The 23,463-nt window shown below is 34.8% G+C and overlaps 1 non-coding gene across 1 annotated transcript; it reads right to left on the reverse strand.

Annotated features, from left to right (window-relative positions):
• Positions 1 to 2,415: 2,415 nt before the first annotated feature.
• Positions 2,416 to 2,555, reverse strand: LOC123633616. The gene has a single exon (XR_006733647.1). It is a non-coding gene; the product is annotated as a U4 spliceosomal RNA (small nuclear RNA).
• Positions 2,556 to 23,463: the final 20,908 nt, after the last annotated feature.

The raw sequence follows: 23,463 nt of genomic DNA on the forward strand, positions 1-23,463 counted from the left end.
TCCCACCAACACACATAGCCTCCACAGACATACACTGTCTAGAAGTAGGCACCTTGCAGTTACTGCTGGGTTGTGGTGGTGACCTCTGCTCACATGGCCCTGGTGTCAGCTGCCACAGATGACAGGTTGGGGAAGGGCAAAATTTTTTCTGGAGTGTGTCTGGTGTTGGTCAAAAGGTTATGCCTTACAAGGCCACTGCTTTCCAGATCCTTTGGCTAAAGAGACCATGCTTATTTTGTTTGGTGGGTTTTTTTGTTTTTTTTTTTTTTGCTCTGCACTTATTCTTCTTTCTGGCTTATGAAATTCTCTAGTACCCAGGCTGGGATATTTAGGAGGCAGAAAAAAATTCTGCCAGCTTATTCATTGAGTCTCAGTGTCTCTAAGAAGAATAGCTTCTTTTCTTCATATTTCAAAGACTTCTGATGTTTGTTTTATGTATTTTGTTCAAGGTTCTTTAGGTGTTATAAGCTGAGCAAAATAGGGTAAAATGCATCTGGTTCATTTAGATAGGGTGAACTGGAAATCCTCCTTATCTTTTAATATATATCTTCCATTTAAACATCATTTTACAACCTTTTAACTCTCTAGCTTTACTCAGTATAAAATTGTTATAGAAATCATGCTCCAGGGTGAAAAGGGTCAGTCTGGACAGAGCTTTGTACAAATCACTTAGATTCCAGCACCTCAGCTCACATGCAGAGAATTGGACCCTGGTGACCAGCCTTTGTCTGTAAAATGAGGTGGACTGTTCTTATTTTTCTGAAGATAAAATAAATCTTTATTCACCAGAGTAATTTTAAACATTCCTATAATTCTAATAAAGGCTTTAAAATCTCAAATCCAGATCCCCAAATCCAGGCATGTAAAACAAATTTTATTTTGGTATATCTTACTATCCTATTTAAAAATTACTTCATACTTTTAATTTCTGAACTCTTGATAACCTCTTCGTTAGTAATTAAACATGTGCATATCTTTTATTAAAATCAAACAATAGCAACAAATTTCTAGACTTCACATCCCTCTTTAGCTACCACCCATCGTTTCACTTACTAGCCAGTTTGTCAAAATACTTAAGTCTCTACTTCACCATGTGATACTTCCCAAGTTGTTGCTCTCTGGGTGCTCTCAAGTGACCTCCCTGCTCCTAAATGTGGTGGGCACTTTCTAGCCTTTACCTTGCTTAATCTCTGACCAGCATTTGATTACTAGTTGACATTTTCTCCTCCTCTCCGTTTTCTGTTTTAAATAGTTTTTCTTTTTTCTTACTATATCGGAAATACAAATTCATGCAAAACATTCAAATGATACTTAAGAGAAAACTAAATCTGTTTTCCTTATCAACTCTTCATGTACTTCTCCAGAGGAGGGCATAGTTAGCTTTCTGCTTATAATTTCAGTAAATAAAAGCTTTCTATTTTACATGATAATATTTTGATACACTTAAGAATGTATTAATATTTCCAATTCATGGTAACTTTTTAATTGCCCTTTGGTTATCCCCCTTCCGATGATGTTAACCCGTCTCTTGAGAGGGTGAAATAATTTTTAAAAACATTTCTCACTCTTCTGAGTTTCAAAATAGACTGTTGAAACTCATGTTAAAGTAATAGTTTTGAGGAAAAAAATTTTTGAGCTCTGAATTAATGCTATTTGCTGAATTAATGCTCAACGCTATTTGATATAAGCCCTATTTCAATGTTTGCTGTCTCACATAAATGGTGCCCTCGTCTACACAGTTGTGCAATTCAGAAACCCAGAATTCATCCCAGCACTTTCTCACTCTCATCCTCACCTCTCTCTAATTATAGGCTCCTACCAAGTGTACTTCCTAAACATCGCTAGGTTATTCTAGTTTTTCCCATCTTCACTGCCATCACTCAACGTCTAAGCTACTAGAATCTCTTGTCTGGATGTTATTCCATTGTAGACACTATTTCCATAAATCTTCATCCAAAACTTGTATCTATCTGGCTCACCCAAAACTACTTCCACATTTGCAGCAAGAATGATGCTTTCAGAGTGGAAATATTATCTCATTTTAAAACTTTAAAAGCTCTTCAGAAATGCTTTATTACTTTAAGAATGGAGGAGGAAGAATCCCAATCATGGCTTACAAAGCCCTGTGTATTAGGCTCTCATTTTAACTCTCCAACCTCATTTTTCATTCTCTCTCCCCTTACTCTCAGCTGGAGTCATACAGCTTTCCTACGCCCTCCTGATAAGGTTTGAATCTACTCACACACACAGAGTTGACTTCCTGCACTTTCCTCAAGTGTTTATTCTGAGATAGTTAATATTTCTCATTTTTATTACATATTCAGATTTTTTGGTATATTTTAAAACTTCCCAAATCTTTTTATTGTTTTGATACTTTCTAGACCTGATTTTCTTCTTTGTTTTTTTAAAATTCAGTCTCCATAGAGACCGTTAAAAATTGTCAGTGCTGACTATATTGCAAGTTGTCATAGTGGGGTATTGGGAAAAGTTTTCAATTAGCAGTAATTGTGCCTAGGTAGACCTCACTGGCTATGATACTGCCACTGTGTGAAGCTAGAATTGATTTTCAAATATAAAATGGTATCATTCTTAAATAATAATGTGTTACTTACTTTACAATATTCTGCTAGCTTTCTTCCTTCTTAATTAATTATATTGCTTAGTACTTCTAAAATAATATTCAGTGATAATGAAGAGACAGGGTATCTCTCCTGTTTTTCTAATATGTGTCTAACCATCATACTGACTTTTGAATATGTATGTGTATTTATGCGTGTGCGTGTGTGTGTGTGTGTGTGTGTATAGAAAGAGAGAGAGTGTGTGTGTTAACATAGCAAACGTGGGAGTGCTGTCTTTATGAAGGCCTGCTTGCAAGGTTGGCCGTTGGCTGGCATCTGGATTTCTAGAGGGTTCCCACAATTACCTAGTAAGAATGGCTTACTGTGCCTAAATTCTTTCTGTAAACAATATGGTTCATGTGGAACTTCTTCTTTCCTTCTGAGAATTTAGAAAATGCTAGGAAGACAGTGCCTGTGTGCCCAGCTCCCAGTAAAAACCTTAGGCACTGAGTCTCTAATGCGAATCCCTGGTAGACATTTCACTCATATTGCTGGAGGAATTAAGCTCAGCCTATGTGACTCCAGTGGGGGAGGACTCTTGGAAGCTTGTGCCTGTTTTCCTCTGGACTTCACCCCATGCACTTTTCTCCTTTGCTGGTTTTACTTTACATCCTTTCACTGTAATAAATCATAGCTATGATTACACACAATTATATGCTGAGTCCTGTGAGTTCTCTTAGTGAACTGGCAAAACTGGAATCGTCTTGGGGACTCCCAACACACATACACACACACACACCTGCATGCATCAACACAACCACACCAACATACACACACACACATCCATGCATGTGTATGCATATATTATTATGTCAAAATATCCATTGAGTTCTACCAACTCTTTTATAATCTGTCAATATGATTATATCATTTTTCCCTTTGGCTCAGTCATATATATTTTATAAATAGATTCCTATCACCAAGTTATTCTTTTATCCTGATGTGCTCTCTCTCCTTGACCTCTGTGACACTGCACTATACTGGATTATTTCCCCACCTCTTTGATGGCTATTTCTAAGTCTCCTCCCTGCACACATTTCTCTTTCTTTGCCTGTCCTTTAGGTATGCTTGTGCTTTGTCCTCAGCTCCTTTTCTTTTCTCACTTTTTAATTATAAAGATTATAATTAAAAATTATAATTTAATTCTTAGACTCTTTCATGCACACTCATTATTTGAAGTATGCTCCATATGCTCATGACATATCAAACTCTGTCTCCAGTAGCTCTGACCCCGTCCTGAATTTCAGATGCATTTATCGAATTGCCTCCTGGGCATCACCTCTAGATGTTCCATTTGTACTACAAACTCATCGTGTTTAAAATTGAACTCATTATCTTTCCCTCACTTACTTCTCTGTTTTCAATATTAGTTAATTACACTAAGCTATAAATATGGGCTTTATCCTTGACTCCTTTCCCTTATTCATCCCACACAAATTATCATTCTCCAAGTTCAGTGGATTCTAAACATCTTTCAAGTTCAACTAGTTTGTTCTCCCTCCTCTGTACTAGCCCCAGGACAGGCTACTTCATCTTTGCTGTCATTGCTAATGCAGTTTCACATTGGTCTCCTGACTCCAGGCTGCCCATCAGCCACTATATTATCTATATTGCCATCATGGATTATTATAATTTACAAATCTGATCACCTCTCTCTCCTCCTAAAAGTTACAGTAGTCATCCATTGCCACTCAGAAGTGAAACAAGTTCTACTGAGGGTTACAAAACTCTTCATACTCCCTAATCCCTTAAACTACACCACTTGACATAACCTCTTACAAACACACAGATACAAATTCCAGCCATTCTAAACTATTTTCTCAAGAAGAAATGAATTGGACATCCTTTCTTGACTTTCCTACAAGTTTGGGTTGGGAATGTTTTCATGCTGCTCTCTTAGTATTAGCACATGCGCATAGTAGCATCACATACATGGATTTTAATTTCCTTTATTCTATTTTAAACTATTAGTATAAGGGCAGGGACCATGTGTGCCCTGTTGCCACCTTATGGTGCATGTTCAACGCATGTATGTTGAGTGAGTAAATAATGATGCTATAAATGTTTTGAGTACTGCTTTATTTATTTTAACATCACCATCATTGTGCTATCTCCCCATAAGCCTTTCAGAGGGAAGCTTCTCTCTACTTAACCCAGGCTGAAGGACAGTGATATACAGCCATGTCTGGAAACGTGGGCATGTGTTTCAGTCTTCCATTGTCAGAAACAGATTAATGGGATGGCCATAGGAAAAAAAGCAGAGATGCAGAGAATGGACAAACCCTTTGCAGCTTCCAAAAGTCTCCCCAATTCTGGATGGTTTTTTTATTCCATACTAGTTTTACTTCATACCTACCCTCATGAAAAAAATGCCCCCTTACTTGAGACAACTTGAGTGAAACTCTTTTCCTTGGAGTGAGAAAAAGAGAAAATTTCAACCAGAAGTATTTTTCTCATGTCATTTAAAGTTCTCTAAAACCCCTTTAATAGCTACATATATTCAATGTGGACTAATGACAATTTATTTAACTAACATTTTATTGCTCATTCACAATTTTTCTTTTCTATTATAAATATCTTGATCATATACATTTTTGTACTTAAAAATCTGTGTGCATTTAAATTATTTCTTTAGTGTGTAGTCTTACAAAATGACACTCTGGATCAAATATATAACATTTTTAAAAAGGTAATTGACAAATATGGCCAAATTCTCTAAATTGCTTTCTGGAAATTTTCTACCAATTAATACTTCCATTAAAATGGGCCTCATGTTCAAGCTTTCGTTTGGAAAGAGACAGGCATGGGCTGCAAAGTCAAGCTCAGCAACAGTTTTTCACCTCCCAACCCACCCACCACTGCTCTCCCATCTCATATCCACAAATAGTGCTGAGTGGTCAGGCAAGACAAGGGTATGATGCACGACTTATGAAGGCTGCAGGAACAGAATAGCTAGTTGACTCCTGATACGGTAATAACAATATTGGTGTTACTATTTCTATTCCTATTTGCTTTTGGCACAGATGACAGCCAGTTCTGCAAAGGCTGGAGCTGTTTTCCACTGCCAACATGTTCTACTAATGATCACTGCAAAAATGCCAGCTGCAGCTATGGAGGGAAGGAGTTTTTTCTGATTTTCCTGCCTTTAGGAATGAAAAGAAGAAACAGTACTAACTGAATGTTAATTGGAATCCAGTTGGGTAGTAATCCTTCCTTCTCTGGTTCCATACCTTCTACCCAAAGCTGTCACGCTATACTGCTGGTGATGCAATTCCCCCACTTGCTCTCTAATCAGATTTTTCTGCCTTTACTGTGTATTACATCCTCATTACATTCAGAAAGGGGTGAGCCTCATCATTATATTCCTATGAAAATAGGAGAAAAGTGCCAACTCTCTTCTTCTGAACTGGCATCCTTTGAAAGTTCTGAAAGGTCTGCAAGGGCAATCAGTGCTTCAGTCTTCATTTAGTCCCCTCTGATCTCTGGAAGTGGCACTGATCAGGACCAACCTAGGGAGCACAAATGCTGCTTGGAATTAATAGCCAGAACCAAATTCAGCCAGTGACAAGGCAACTACCTCTCTCTGGAGTGTTCTGGGAATGGGAGTGGGCAGGTTAATTGCACTCCAGAATCCCCAAGGCCACCTGGCCATGGCATTCACAGTTATTTCAGCCATTGTCCTGTCAGGTTGATTACATAGTTAAACCCAAGACTGTTTTGCATAGGTTTCAGGAGCAGCTCAGCTGCTTAGCTCCTCAGAAGCACTAATGACTTAGAATCAGAGTGACAGGAGAGTCCCAGGGCCCAGTCCTCTACTGTGAGCTCCTGCCAGTGTCTGTTTGTCTTGAAAAGAAGAACTGGAAAACAGGAAATTTGCTCATGCCATTTTGTCCTTAGCAATAAATATGTATACTGCTCATGGAGGGCCTACTCTGTGCCAGAGGCCTTACATAAATGATCTTCAATTTTCACAGCCCTCTGAGATAGCTACTTTGATTTCCATTTTGAAGGTGAGAAAACTGAGGCTCAGAGAGTTTAAGGGATTTCCCAAGGACACACAGCTAAAGCTGCCAAAGCCAAGATTTGATTCAAGACTGTCTGGTGCCATGACTTGGGCTCTTCTTCCCAGGAAATACTTCCCACAATCTTCCTTAGCAGCTGATGAGAGCAATGGTGTATCTGTCCAATATTAGTGACCAACACAATAGAAGCAACCACAGAAGGCAGTGGTTCAGGCTAAGAGAATAGCAGCTAAATATGTTAGTGTTGGGAAGGAGATGTGATATTTAAATTTAGCTAGAGATTTTAACATGAAGCAGCTTCTTTGTATTTAAAACAGACTATTAAAACTTCACAGTAAAGATCTAAACTGCTCCGCTAACCCATTGTCTGGTGACTGTAACTCCTCTTGCTCTCCCAGTCCACACTGGCAAGGATTTAGGGTGCTCCTCAGACTTTGAAAATCAGATCACAACACTCCTTCATTTACAAACCTTCAGTGATTTCTCATTACCTTAAAGATTAATTCCAAACTCTTTAAAGTAGCAAATTAAGTTCATACCTTTCACTACTCCCACTTTCTTCTCTAGCCCCTCTCATTCTATCCATACTGAATTATATGGAGTTCCTGGAGCAAAGCCTCCTTCTTCTCTCAGTTTTTGTATGTGCTGTTGCTTCTGGCAGTAGCATCCTCCCTCACTCCCACTTCTATCTTCCAAATCTCAGACATTTAAGAATCAACTACTCTCAGAAGAACTCCCTGACTAATCTTCTCATAAGACCTGCTTATGTGCTCTTCCTCTGTGACTCTAGCATTCCACACTGACTGTTATCATCACACATCATGAGAAGATGTGGTTGGGTCCACTTGACTTCTCTCTGACTAGACTGTGGACTCCTTGGGAACATGTGTTGCTAGTAGCACGTATTAGGCAGTATTAATAAATACTGGATTTAAAGAATCTAGCAAAGTTTGAGTTAGGCTCTCTCTGGCAATTTTTTGGTTCTTACCTTCCTTGGTTCAAAGAGGTAAAAGACTTCTGGATTACCACTTTTCCTGAAAATGTATAATTAATTTAGGATCCGTTCACTTTCAAGTATGTATTGAACTTCTGTGGCAAGCTCCTCTTGGGGTCCTGTTTCTTCATGGTAAATGGAAATACTATTCATCTAAAAAATAGAGCTGACATAGACAAGGTTAGAAGCTAAAGTTTTTAAAATAAGAATTTGCTGCAAATATTAGTAATGTAAAACATGTATTCTATGCCAAACTGATCATATGCAGCATATATAGCATAAAGACCCGAGTCAGTCTGTAAACTGATATTTGCTTTGATACCAAGTACAAGGAGTGAATAATAATATCCTCCAGAGGAGTTAAATAACAAAAGTCAAATGCCTGCTTAAAATATATCTTCATGTGAGACAAACATCTGAAAACAATATGGATTTGTTTGGCTTCAGATATATTCTTTCTTTATACTTTTGGAATATGTGGAGTGAGAGGAGGCATAAAGAATAAGGTTGGTTTAATAAAAACTTTTGGTTTATCTTGAAATTAGCATGTAAATAATTCAAATGCCTTATTCATGGGCAATACTTGTGTGTCCTGTCATAGGTTTAGCTTAAGTTATTTAAAATGCATAGGTGTGTTATATTATTTCATGCATACATATCAAATAGAAGTGGTTGAATTACAGGATTGGACTCAGAGTGGAAGACTGCATTTTCAGTCCAGACCCTGTCATAGAGCCTGTGGTCTGCAAATGGAGTGTAGTATAGACTCCCAGAGTAAGGATAACAGCAGAGCAGATGAAAGTTTATTACACATTCTTGAAGAGTCTGTACATTCACATCATCCATGATGTGGTTTTCATTAGAAGAATATTTTAAAGATCCCTCATTTAGAATAAAGCAGCATAACTCCTTAATGCAGAAAAGGGTGAAGAGTACTGTGAATATATTTTTGTTTGCAGAATGTTTTCAAATGTTAGCAGACTAAACCAAATATATATGGATTATTTGTACAAGGATTTCACATTTGAGAGTTCAAAAAACAAACAAAAAGTTTAAGGTTGATTAATGTGGTCAAAGAAAAAGCAACCTTTACTAGGGTTAAAAAACTTATTTCTAGATGACAATGTGCATTTCAGAACCTTTTTTAAGCTATTGCCCCACTGGACTAAAAAGATTTTATAGAGCTTAACTTTTCTGCTTGCATTATGAATTTCATGTTATTTATTTCCCATTTGTAATAACACATTATTAGACATGATTTTTCAAACTCCATGGTACCCTTACCCTACTACCTTGAAAATCACATCAACTTTTGTAAGCATAGACATTTTACCTACCACTTAATTAACCACCAGACTTCAAAAGACAAGGTTTAGATGAGAAATTATTTCATGGCATCAGCTTCTACCCAAAGCATTACGTAGTTCTGAGAATATTTTATTCCTGGTCCAAAAGGCTTATTAAGGGAGGAGAACCCAACCTGTAAGAGGGGTTCCATGGAGTGACTAACAGTTCAGGAAATAACTCATCATATATAAATCTACTTCCTTAAAGAGAACAGGGCATAGATGTGGAAAGGTTAGGAAAACACTCACTTATTATATAATTATATTTTCAGCTTTCTCCGTGAACTTTAAGAACTAATGCTTGTGTCCATACAAACCTTCACTTTTAAATATCATAAAACTATCTGTTTTTAAAAATAGGTTGTAAAAAATCTTCATGCTCTATACTTAAACTTAGTTACATAATGGAATTTCATTAAGCCTACTTTAGATAGCTAGCAATCCTGATTAAACATTTAAAATTTAAAAGATGAATATTTCAGACTTTTCTCTCTTGGGAACTTTTAATTTGGTAATCTGTTTACTGTTTCATTAGGTGAGCAATATAATCAGAGACCCACAGTGGCTTTAGAAATTACTAACTTTAATGATTCAGGAATTTCCCTGAAGTGAAAATAATAACTAAACTGAATAATCTAAATTGATTAGTTTTGCTTGTGTCATAACATCTCTTGGGACCCTAATATTAAACTTATCAGTTCAGTATTTGAATTAATTCATGTATATTCCAGTATCCAAAAGCAATTCTGCAAATGCAGTTTACCATTTCATTTTTTAAATTGCTTTTGGCTTTGTTGTTTGGTGACTTTGAGATCTTATAATGCAAAATCATCATATAAATCTCATAACGAAATTAAGAATCATTTAAAATATGTGGCCTATCTCTCTGATTCTTAAATTGTCCGATGAAGCAAACTATTGACTAAGTCCATTGAAACTGCCACAGTACAGTAATTTTGGAATGCTGTCATTTGGATTTGCTTTCAGAGTGAATTACAAAACCACATGGGAATACCTGTATTTTATTGATACACTTTTTTTAAACCTGAAGATACAGTGGGCCAGATTCATTAACTTGACTTTTACTTATTTTCATCTGATTCTAAAATCACATTTCTCATGCTGAGGATATTAAAATTACATATGTGCCTCAGCATCTGAAAGCACCTGCATTAAAGAGAAGTATGGAATTACCTTAACAAAATGCATGATTTTTCAAGTTGGCAAAATTGTATGTCTAGTATTTGTATAAAATGTATGTATTTATATAATGAATACATATTTGTACAATAGAATACAATGCTATAGGATTTCAGATGAATGAGACTTGGATAGCAGACAGAAAGGACAGGGCATTCCTGGTAGAGAAAAAAAAAAAAAAGTAAAGGAACAGTGGAAGGAATTAAACCACAGGGAGACCAGTAAGCATTTCAAAAGATGACTGAAAAGTGATTTTGACACATTTGATAAACAGTTAAAAAAAGCAGGGGGGAAAAATTCAAACAACTGAAAGATTTCTAGCTATGGTTGTTAGTACTCATTATAGAATGAGAGGTGTTGACACTCAAGTAAAGATGGTAATTTTGTATTTAGAAACATGGGGATAACATAATTTTAAAGCTAGAAAAAAAACCCTTAGATGCTATCTAGTTAGAGCTCCCTTCCTTTGTAGAAAATAAATGGAGATTCTTATTTATGCATGCAAATTATTAATAGTACTAAGATGTAAATATGAAAAATATTAACTTTAGAATATTTATTTCTGGTGAGGAAAAGCAGAAAATGTAATTGCAGAGGGATACAAAGAAGAATTCATCTAATCAGTGAAGTATCATTTTTAAAAAGATAGACTTAAGAGATTAATACTTGCTAAATATGGGTAGTAAATATATGTATGTTTATAGTATGTTCTAATTTTCTGTGTATCTCACAGTAAAAGAGAGTGGAGTTGGAATTTCTAAAGAAAACAAATGGAAAATGTATTTGACTAAAAGCATGAAGCCAGTCCAAAGAGGCAGAGCTGACACCTGCTAATATTTCCTCTTTAAAATAGAAGTGTGCCTTTCTGAGCAGGGGAGACAGTCTAGTGGACAGAGCGGTGATTTGGGGTAAAATAAAAAGTTTGATAAAAGAGGTCTGGCTGTGTTCACAGAGAGCTGAAGGTAGAAACCCCCAGACTCAGGACTTTCAAAAGGAAACACGGGGAACAACGAGGCTCAGCTGGGGCCAAGAACACTAGAAGTGTTACAATGCCAAGTTCACTAGTGAGAAGGTAGTAGCTGAAAGATCAGGTAAGAAACTTTCTTATTTTCAAGTTTAAAAAATAAAATTAAAAATTATATATACATTTAATAATAAATAATATCGATACTCTTAAAATAATTATGTACTATTAAGGAAATTGAATTCATAATGTAAATAATTTTAATAGAGAAATCTCCAGGCCAATATGGTTTCACTGGTGAATTCTACCAAATGCTTAAAGAAGAATTAACACCAGTTCTTCCTAATATATTCCAGAGAGTAGAAGAGAAGAGAACACTTTCCAACTCATGTTATTAAAATCCTGATATCAAGGCCAAAGTACAAAAAAAACCCTATATATCTATATATATCTATATAAATATATATCCCTCATGAATAGAGATGTAAAAATTCTTAAAGTATTAACAAATAGAATTCAGCAATATAAAATATTAATATATAATATTAATAGTATGTATTAAGAATTATCTACCATAAAGAACTGGAGTTTATTGCAGGGATGTAAGCCATCATATTAAAAAGCTAAAAAAAAAATCACATTTTCGTATAAGTCAATGCAGTAAAGGCACTTGACAAAATTCAGCATATTTTTACAGTAAAACACTCAAAAAACAGGCATAGAGGGAAACTTACTCATCTTGATAAAGAACATCTGCAAAAGCCCTATAGCTAAATATTAAGCTTAATGATAAAAGACTGAATGCTTCTCTCCTAAGATCAGGAATAAGGCAAGATGTTCACTCTACCACACTTATTCAACATAATACTGGAAATTTTAGCCAGTGCAATAAGGCAAGCAAATGAAATAAAAGACACACATTTCAGAGAGGAAGAAATAAAACTGTCCCTATTTTCCAATGGTATGATTATCTACCCAGGAAATCCCAACAAATGTACAAAAACCTGCAAAATTTTGTTTGTAACTCTTAAAATTCATATGGAGATGAAAAGGGCCCAGAATACTCAAAACAAATTTTGAAGAGAACAAAGCTGTAGTAGCCATAATTCCTGTTTTAAAACTTACTACAAAGCAACTATAATGAATCCCATGTGGTACTAGCATAAAGATAGAAATATGGATCAATGAAATAGAATTGAAAGTCATTTTAGAAATAAACTATTACATTTATGGTCAATTGATTTTCAACAAGGGTGCCAAGATTTTCAATAGGGAAAGAATAATCCTTTCAACAAATGGTGCAGGCACTTCTGGATATAAATATGCAAAAGGTAGACCCCTACTTCACATCATATATAAAATATTAACTCAAAATTGATCATAGGCCCAAATGTAAGAGCTCAAATGGTGATATAGGAGTAAATTTTCTTGACCTTAAGTTAGGCAACGATTTTATAGATATAGCATCAATAGTACAGCTATCTTGTGACAAAAGAAAAAGAAATTGGCATATGGGAACTCATCAAAATTAAAACATTTGTGATTTAAGGGATACCATCAAATATTGAAAAGCTAATGGGAGAAAATATTTGTAGATAATATATCTGACAAGGAACTGGCATCAAGAATATACAAAGCACTTTTACAATTCAAAAATAAAAAATTAATGACCCAGATAAAAAAATGGGAAAAATATTTGAATAGACACTTTTCCAAAAAAGATATACAAATGATCAATAAACACATGAAAAGAGTCTTAACACTATTAATTATTAGACAAAAGCAAATCAAAACCACAATGAGATAACACTTCACACCACTAGGATGATTATAATAAAAAAGATACAAGAGATGAATGGATAAAGAAAATGTGGCATATATATACAATGGGATACTGTTCAGCTATAAAAAATGAAATTTCATCTTTCGTGGCGACATGAATAAGCCTGGAGGACGTTATGTCAAGCGAAATAAGTCAGGCATGGAAAAATAAATACTGCATATTCTCACTCGTATGTGGGAGCTAAAAACAAATTGAGCTCATAGAAATACAGTAGAATTGTGGTTAAAGAGGCTGAAAAGGGGAGGGAGGAGGAGAGGATAGGGAGACATTGGTTAATGGTTATAAAGTTATAGCTAGATGGGAGGAATAAGTTCTAGTGTTCTGTAGCACTATAGGATGAATATGGTTAACAATAATTTAGTGTATATTTTCAAAAAGCTAGGAGAGAGGATTTTAAATGTTCATAACACAAAGAAATGATAAGTGTTTGGAGGGATGAATATGCTAATTGGCCTGATTTGGTTAAACATTGTATAAAGGTATCAAAGTATCATTCTGTATTCCATAAATATGTACAATTATTACATGTCAATCAAAAATAAAAGGAAAAAAGATGAACAATAAATATCGACAAGAATGTGGAGTAATTAGAATCCTCAGACATTGCTGGTAGGAATGTAAAATAGTGGAATCATTTTGGAAAATGGTTTTGAGTTCCTCAAAGAGTGAAACAGAGTTACCATATGACCCAGAGATTCTACACCTAGGCATATATAGAAAAGAACTGAAAACATATGGGCATGCAAAAACTTGTACATGAGTATTCATACTATTTATGACAGCCAAATGTGGAAACAGTTCCAACATTTATCAGTTGATGAATGGAAAAACAAAATGTGATATGTCCACATAATGGAATATCGTTTGGCCATAAAAAGGAATGAAGTACTGATACAAACTACAACATGGATGAAATGTGATGATATTATGCTAAGTGAAAGGAGTTAGACACAAAAAGTCACATATTATATAATTCTTTTTATATTAAATGTCCAGATTTGGCAAATTCTTAGGGACAGAAAGAGGGCTAGTGATTGCCAGTGACTGGAGGGAGAGGAGAATGGGGAGTCACTGCTCATTGATGTGGGGTTTCATTTTTGGGTGATGAAAATGTTCTGCAATTACACAGTAGTGATGGTGGCACAATTCTGTGAATATTCTAAAAACCATTAAATTTTATAATTTAAAGGAGTGAACTTTATGTGAATTATATCTCAATAAAGATTTTATTGAAATAATAATAATAATAAACTTAGTCATCTAGTGCTTTTAAAACCGTCAACTTAAAATATTTACCTGAAATCATACATTAATACGAAAGCAAGTTGTGCCTGAATATACCTAACTTGACCTACATGGAGTGTAGATCCTTTTCTACATCTAATCTCTCCACATTGGGGAAAAAGCATAAGTTGTTGAATTAGATATTTGAAACCCTTAAATTATATAAAGAAACATTAAATAATATAATGATTTATTTATATTTATCAAACAATTGCTACTGATTTTAATTTCTCATACTTTATAGTAAAGTAAAAGCATCATGAATTTGAAATACCTCTTGCTCATATAAAATCTTCAAATTTTCAAATAAACTGTAAACTAATCATAAAAATCTTGAACAATGTAAGTATTCTATCTGTTTTTAAAACTAATAGGAATCTGGTAGGTCAATATGTTCTTTCATTATTTCACATTTCATTATAGCACTTTGAATGTTCCTGTTTGGCAAAGACAGACTTAGAGTGTTATAAAAGTTTACCAATATATGAACAATGAACAGATATTATTATATTTATATACATATATATATATTCCTCAAATTAGATAAACAATTCTTGCCTCATGAGAAAGTCTTATTCTGAAGTGATTCTATTTCTTATGTTGATAATCATATTGATAGTTGATATTTTGTTGTTCTTAATATATTTGTGACAGAAAACCTGTATGTTTTTGTTTTTGCTGCTGTCAATTTGTTTCATTGTCTGTGATGTGAAAGTGAGGAGGAGGGATGAAACTGGAATGATTGGGTGAGTTTATAGTTTGCTTTGGTGCCATCAATCTCATAATTGGGATGTCGGAAGAGACCCCTCTGCTTCCATATTTATTTATTTATTTAGTTAGTTAGTTTTACATTTTTTTAATTTCAGCATATTACAGGGGTATTAATGTTTAGGTTACATATATTTCCTTTGCCCTACCTGAGTCATAGCTTCAAGCATGTCCATCCCTCAGATGGTACGCACCGCATCCATTAGGTGTGAATAGACCCATCCTTTCCTCCTCCCTCCCATCTACCCGACACCTGATGAATGTTACTACTGTATGTGCACATAAGTGTTGATCAGTTAATACCAATTTGATGGTGAGTACATGTGGTGCTTATTTTTCCATTCTTGTGATACTTCACTTAGTGGAATGGGTTCCAGCTCTATCCAGCATAATACAAGAGGTGCTAAATCACCTTTCTTTTTTGTGGCTGTGTAGAACTCCATGGTACACATATACCACATTTTATTAATCCAGTCATGTATTGATGGGCACTTGGGTTGTTTCCACATCTTTGCAATTGTGAACTGTGCTGCTATAAACATTAGAGTGCTGATGTCTTTTTTATAGAATGCCTTTTTTTGTTTTGGGTAGGTGCCCAGTGATGGGATTGTTGGATCAAATGGTAGTTCTACTTTTAGCTCTTTGAGATATCTCCACAGCACTTTCCGTGGAGGTTGTACTAGTTTGCAGTCCCACCATCAGTATATGAGTGTTCCTATCCCTCTGCATCCATGCCAACATTTGTTGTTTTGGGACTTTTTGACAAAAGCCAATCTCACTGTAGTTAAGTGAAATCTCATTGTGGTTTTGATTTGCATTTCCCTATGATTAGAGATGTTGAACATTTTTTCATGTTTGTTGGCCATGAGTTTGTCTTCTTTTGAAAAGTTTCTTTTCATGGCCTTTGTCCACTTTCTCATGGGATTGTTTGATTTTTTCCTGCTGATTTGCCTGAGTTCTTTATAGAGTCTAGTTATCAGCCCTTTACTGAATGTATAGCATGCAAATATTTTTTCCCATTCTGTAGGTTGTCTATTCACTCTAATGATAGTTCCTTGGCTATGCAGAAGCTTTTTAACTTGATCAGTTCCCATTTATTTATTTTTGTTGTTGCTGTGATTGTTTTTGAGGTCTTCTTAATAAATTCTTTGCCTAGGCTATTGTCTATAAAAGTTTTTCCAACATTTTATTCTAGAATTATTATGGTTTCTTGCCTTAGGTTTAAGTCTGTTATCCACTGTGAGTTGATTTTTGTGACAGGTGCAGATCCTGTTTCAGTCTTCTACATTTGGCTATCCAATTTTCCCAGCACCATTTATTAAGGATTCTTTTCTCCATTGTATGTTTGTCTGCTTTGTCAAAAATCAGGTGGCAATATAAAGATAGTTTTACATCTGGGTTCTCTGTTCTGTTCAAGTGGTCTATGTCTCTGTTCTTTTGCCAGTACCATGCTGTTTTGCTTACTATAAGCTTGTAATATGGCTTGAAGTCTGGTAAATTGGTGCCTACCAATTTGTTCTTTTTGCTTAATATTATTTTGGCTATATGGGGTCTTCAATGTTTCCATACAAAGCGTAGAATTATTTTTTCTAGATCTGCAAAAAATGAGACATTTTAACAGTGTTGATTCAGCTGATCCATGAGCATGGTATTATTTTCCATCTCTTTATGTTCTCTGCTATTTCCTTCCTCAATGTTTCATAGTTCTTGTAGAGGAAGATATAGATAGTTAGATATATTACTAGATATTTTATTTTCTTTGTTGCTATTGTGAAAGTTATTGAGTCTTTGATTTGATTCTCAGCTTGACTGTTGTTGGTGTATAGGAATGCTAGTGATTTGTGTACATTGATTTTGTAACCTGAGACTTTGCTGAATTTATTTATCAATTCCAGGAGTCTCTTGACAGATTCTTTCAGGTTTTCTAGATATGAAATCATAGCATCAGCAAAGAGCAATAGTTTGACCTCTTCTGCCCCCATTTGGATGCCCTTGATTTCCTTCTGTTGTCTGACTGCTCTGGCTAGGACTTCCAACACTATATTGAATAAAAGTGGTGATAGAGGATAACTTTGTCTGGTTCCAGTTCTAAGTGGGAATGCTTTCAATTTTTCCCCATTCAGTTGATGTTGGCTGGGGGTTTGTGGTGTATGGCTTTTAACATTTTTAGGTAAGTCCTGTCTATGCCTATTTTGTTAAGCATTCTTATCATTAAAAGGGTGCTGAATTTTGTCAAATGCTTTTTCTACACATATTGAGAGGTTCATATGGCAATAATGTATTTTTTGTGATATTTTAAATTATATTGATAACAGATGAGTTCCTTTAAGTAACGTCACAGATCAAACTTATTAATGTGGTCCTTCCCTAACAAAATTATGTGTGGATTTTGGTTGACAATTTATGCAACCATTTATTTTTAGCTTATTCAAAGATTGGTTAATTCATCTGTTTTAAACTTCTGATACTCTTAATTTCTACATTTAACCACTGCTCATGATCTCAGGATGTATCTGAGTATTGTAATTGTTTTAGTGCCTCATTGTCAAGTGGCATGAAGAAGGAATTTGGTGGCAGTCATTGGAATTTCTTTTTCTGCAAACTGGTACGAGACATCTTCCAAAGTAGAATATCTGACATACCCATAATTGGTAATGAATTTGGGATAAAAAATATTATTGCTACATATATGTGTTGCCCAAGAGAAGGAACAAAATTTTACTAATAGATCTCTCCAATCTTTTCAAGATTTAGTAGGTAAATTTGTTGGCCCCAAGGTTTTTTGGCTGGTGAACAACCTTGTCTGATGGGAAAAGATTCTTTCGAAATACTGTGGATTTTTTTCATGAATTAAATTAGTCAAGGACAATGAAGAATTGAGGATCAAGGATAACTCAGTAAAGAAATGGATCATTGTAAAGGAGGGAGACTCTTGCAGCATAACAACTAAGGGAAATAAGAAACTTGAGCAGGTCAGGCAGTAGAAACCCAAGCATTAGAGGGTTTGAGGGCTTAAATAACAATCTAAGAGAAAGAATAGATCCTATATAAGTGGTAAATCAAAAAATATAAAAATTTAACTAGAAGTGGTAGAGTTAAAGTGTTTATTGAAAGTAAGAATGTGTTAGGTGTGTAAATATTTACGATTGTTATGTCTTCCTGTTGAATTGCTACCTTTTCCATTATGTAATGACCATCTTCATCTTTCTTTACTATTATTGATTTAAAGTTTATTTTATCTGATAAAAGAATGGCTACACTTGCTTTCTTTTTGTTACCATTTGCATGAAATATTTTTAACCTTGAGTCTGTAAAAGTCATTGTGTGTTAGATATGTTTCCTGGAAATGGTAGAAACTTGACTTATATTTTTTTATCCATTCAGCTGGCCTATGTCTCTTGAGAGGGGAATTCAAATCATTCACATTAATTAATAGAATTGATATGTAGGATAATATTCTGTTCATCTGGTTAGGTAGTACCTCATTTTGTTTTACCTCTTGTACTATTGTTTTATATGAGCTCTGATATTTAGCTTTTGGGTGGTTTTACACTTGTAGGTGACCATTATGCTGATCCATGTATAATGAAGTTCTGAGTATTTCCTGCAGGGCAGGTCTGGTCTTGACAAATTCCCTCAGTGTTTGATTGTCTGGAAAAGTCTCTACTTCTCTTTCATCTATGAAACTCAGTTTTGTAAGATACAAAATTCTAGGCTAGCTGTTGTTCTGTTTAAGAAGACTGAAGATGGGGGTCCAATCCCTTCTGGATTGTAAGGTCTCTGTTGAGAAGTCTGCTGTTAGCCTGATGGGTTATCCTTCGTATGTTACTTGATGTTTTCTGCTTCCAGCTCACAGGAGTTTCTCCTTCATGTTGACTTTGGTCAGTCTGATGACTATATGTCTTGGTGATTGCCTCTTTGCTATGAGTCTCCCAGGTATTCATTATGTTTTTTGAATCTGGATGTGTAAATCTCTAGAAAGATCAGGGAAGTTTTCCTCAATTATTGCCCCAAATATGTTTTCCATCCCTTGTGTGCTTTCTTTTTCACCCTCAGGGATGCCTGTGATTCTTATAGTTGGCCATTTTACATAATCCCATACTTCTTGTAGGACTTGCTTTTACATTAATTCTCTGTTCATTATTTTTGACTGACTGAGTTAATTTGAAAGAGTTGTCTTTAAGCTCTGATATTCTTTCTCCAGCTTGGTCTACTCTATTCTTAACCTTCCACTGTGTTTTGTATGTCCTTAAATGAATTTTTTATTTCCGAAAGTTCTATTTGTTTTTTCTTTAATGTGTCTATCTCTTCAGTGAATTTTTCATTCTAGTCCTGAATTGTTTCTCTGGTTCCTGTGTGATGATTGTCCATTTTATTTTAAATTTTGTTGAGTTTCCTTACAATCCATATTTGGAATTCTTTATCTGTCCCTTCAACATTTTCATTTTGGTCATATCCATTGGGAGAGAGCTGGTGTTCCCTTTTGGGGTGTCCTTTCACTCTGATTTTTCATACTTCTGGAGTTGTTTCAATGATTCCTTGTCCTTTGAAGAGATGATGCTTCTTATATTTAGATTTTCTTTTGGGTAGATGGGGCTCCCCTCCCACTCACACAGGTGTATTTGTAGTATATAAAGATTCTCAAACTGGATGACAAAGGGGACACAAACTATCAAAATCTTTGGGATTCAGCCAAAGCAGTCCTGGGGGAAATTCATAGCCTTAAATGCCTACAACAAAAAGACATAAAGATCAGAAATTAACAATCCAATGACATGTCTCAAGGAACTAGAAAAAGAAGAGCAAACCAAACCCAAAGCAAGCAGAAGAAAAGAAATAACAAAGGTGATGGCAGAACTAAATGAAATCAAAACCAAGAAAATAATACAGAAGATCAATGAAACAAAATGTTGGTTCTTTGAAAAGATCAACAAAGTCAATATACTTCTAGCTAGATTCACCAGGAATAGAAGAGAAAGGGCTCTAATAAGATCAATCAGAAATGAAAAAGGACGTATTACAACTGATACCACAGAGATACAAAATGACATTGGTAAATACTATGAAAATCTCTGTGCACATAAACTTGAAAATGTAGAGGAAATGGACAAATTCCTGGAATCACACAACCTCCCAAGACTCAATCAGGAAGAAATAGAATACCTGAACACCAATAATGAGCAAGGAGTTTTAAGCAGCACTAAAAAATCTTCCAAAGGAAAAAAATTCCCAGACCAGATGGATTCACAGCCAAATTTTATCAGATCTATGAAGAACGGTTAGTACCCATACTACAAAAATTAATCCAAAACATTGAGAAGGAGGGAATCCTCCTTAATTCATTCTATGAGGCCAGTATCACCTTATATTGAAGACAGGAAAGGACAGTACAAAAAAAGAAAACTACAGACCAATATCCCTCATGAATATAGATGCAAAAATCCTCAATAAAATACTAGCAAAACAAATTCAATAGGACTTCAAAAAAATAATCCGCTATGACTAAGTGGGCTTCATCCTAGGGATGCAAGGATGGTTCAACATATGTAAATCAATAAATGTGATTCACTACATAAACAAGTAAAAACAAAGATCATAGGATCATCTCAATTGATGCAGAAAAATCATTCAACACAATCAGCACTGTTTCATCATAAAAACCCTCCACAAATTAGGCAGAGATAGAACATATCTCAATATTACAAAAGCCATATATGGCAAACCCAAATCCAACATCATACTGAATGGGGAAAAGCTGGAAGCATTCCCCCTAACAACTGGAACAAGACAAGGATTCCCATTGTCACCACTTCTATTCAACATAGTGCTCAATGTCCTAGCCAGAGCAATGAGGCAAGAGAAAGCAATTAGGCATATCCAAATGGGGAAAGAGGAAGTCAAACTATTGTTGTTCGGTGATGATATGATGTTATATCTAGAAAACCCCAGAGATTCTACCAAGAGACTCCTGGAATTGATAAATAAATTATACAAAATCTTAAGGTATGAAATCAATGTACTCAAATCAGTAGCATTCCTATACATCAATAACAGGCAAGCCAAGAGTCAAATCAAAGACTCAACATCATTCACAATAGCTACAAAGAAAATAAAATACCTAGGAATATACTTAACCAAGGAGGTGAAAGATCTCTACAAAGGAACTACAAAACACTGACAAAGAAATTGCAGATGATACAAACAAGTGGAAAAACATATCATGCTCATTGATTGGTAGTAATAATATTGTTAAAATGTCCATACTACCAAAAGTAATTTACAGATTCAATGCAATCCTCACCAAAATACCAATGTCATATTTCACAGATCTTGAAAAAATAATTCTATGCTTCTTTTGGAACCATAAAAGAGCCAGAATAACCAAAGCAATCTTAAGCAAAAGTAACAAATCTGGAGACATATTACTACAAGAGTTCACTATATAATACAAGGCTTTAGTAACCAAAAGAGCATGATATTGGCACAAAAATAGAGACATAGACCAATGGAACAGAACAGAAAACTCACATATAAAACCGTCCACATACAGCCAACTAATATTTGACAAAGCAAACAGTGATATACACTGGGGAAAATAATCCCTATTTAATAAATGGTGGTGGGAAAATTGGACAGGCACATGCAGAAGAATGAAATAGGAACCATATCTCTCACCACACACAATTAAGTCAATGTGGGTAAAAGACTTAGATCTAGGACATGAAACCATAAGAATACTAGAAGAAAATGTTGGAAAAACTCTTAGATATTGGCCTAGGCAAAGAATTTATGAAGAAGACTCTAGTGGCAATTATAGCAACAACAAAAATAAATAAATGGGACTTGGTTAAATTAAAAAGCTTTTGTACACCAACAAAATAATCACTAGAGCAAATAGATAACCTACAGAATGGGAAAAAATATTCATAAGCTATATATCTGATAAAGGGCTAATTACCAGAATTCACAAAGGACCCAAGCAAATCAGTAATAAAATATCAAGTAACCCCATCAAAAAGTGGGCAAAAGACATGAACAGAGGCTTTTCAAAAGAAAATAGACAAATGGACAATAAACATATGGAAAAGTGCTCAATGTCACTAATCATCAGGGAAATGCAAATTAAAAGCACAATGAGATATCACTTTACCCCTGTTAGAATGACTTTTATTTAAAAGTCCAAAAATAATAGATGCTGACGTGGATGTAGAGAGAAAGGAATGCTTATACACGGTCAGTGGGACTGTAAATTAGTACAACCTCTATGGAAAACAGTGTAAAAATACCTCAAAGACCTAAAAGCAGACCTACCATTTGGTCCAGCAATCCTACTACTGGACATTTACCCAAAGGAAAAGATGTCATTTTATCAAAAGACACCTGTACTAAAACATTTATTGCAGCACAATTCACAATTACAACAATGTTGAATCAACCCAAATGCCCACCATTTCATGAGTGGATTAACAAAACATAGTATATGTATACCAGGGAATACTACTCAGCCATTAAGAAGGATGACTTAAAGCCATTTGCAACAATTGGGGTAGACCTGGAGACCATTATCCTAAGTGAAATATCTAAAGACTGGAAAAACAAATACCACATGTTCTCACTATTATATTGGAACTAAATGATGAGCACACATGTGCATAGAGGGAATTAAAAACTGAAACTGAATGGAAATCCAACAGAGGGGAGAAGGGTGGAAGGGATGGGCAATAATCTACTTAACCGATACAATGAACACTATCTGGGTGATGGGCACACTTATAACTGTGACTCAGACATTATAAAAGTGATCCATGTAACCAAAAATATTTTCACCCCCATAATACTTTGAAATTAAAATAAAAGAAAATGTGGTATATATATATATATATATATATATGGTATATGAATAGTACTCCCTGATATGTGTGTGTATATTCAGGAAGTACTATTCAGCAATAAAAAGGAATAAAATGTCTTTTGCAGCAACCTGGATGGAACTGGATGCCATTATCTTAAGTGAAGTAACTCAGGAACAAAAATACAAATACTGCATGTTCTCACTTATAAGTGGGAGGTAAACAATGGATATGAATTCATACGGAGTAGCATAATGGACATTGGAGACTCAGCGGAGGAGGTTTGGAGAGAGGGTATATGATGAAATATTACCTATTGGGTGCAATGTACACTATTCAAGTGATGGGTACACTAAAAGCCTAGACTTCTCCAGTATCCAGTTCATCCATGTAACAACAAAACATTTGTATCCCTAAATCTATTAAAATAAAGTTCAAAAAAGGACATTTTAATCAATAGGAGATTGTTAAATTATAGTTCTTTCTTATAATGCACTAGGTAAAACAACTGAGGGAGATTTATTTCTGTACTCAAGTCAAAATTTTAAGTCCATAAAATAAACCAAGTCACAGT

The sequence above is a fragment of the Lemur catta genome, chromosome 2 (genome assembly GCF_020740605.2).
Source record: "Lemur catta isolate mLemCat1 chromosome 2, mLemCat1.pri, whole genome shotgun sequence".
NCBI lineage: Eukaryota > Metazoa > Chordata > Mammalia > Primates > Lemuridae > Lemur > Lemur catta.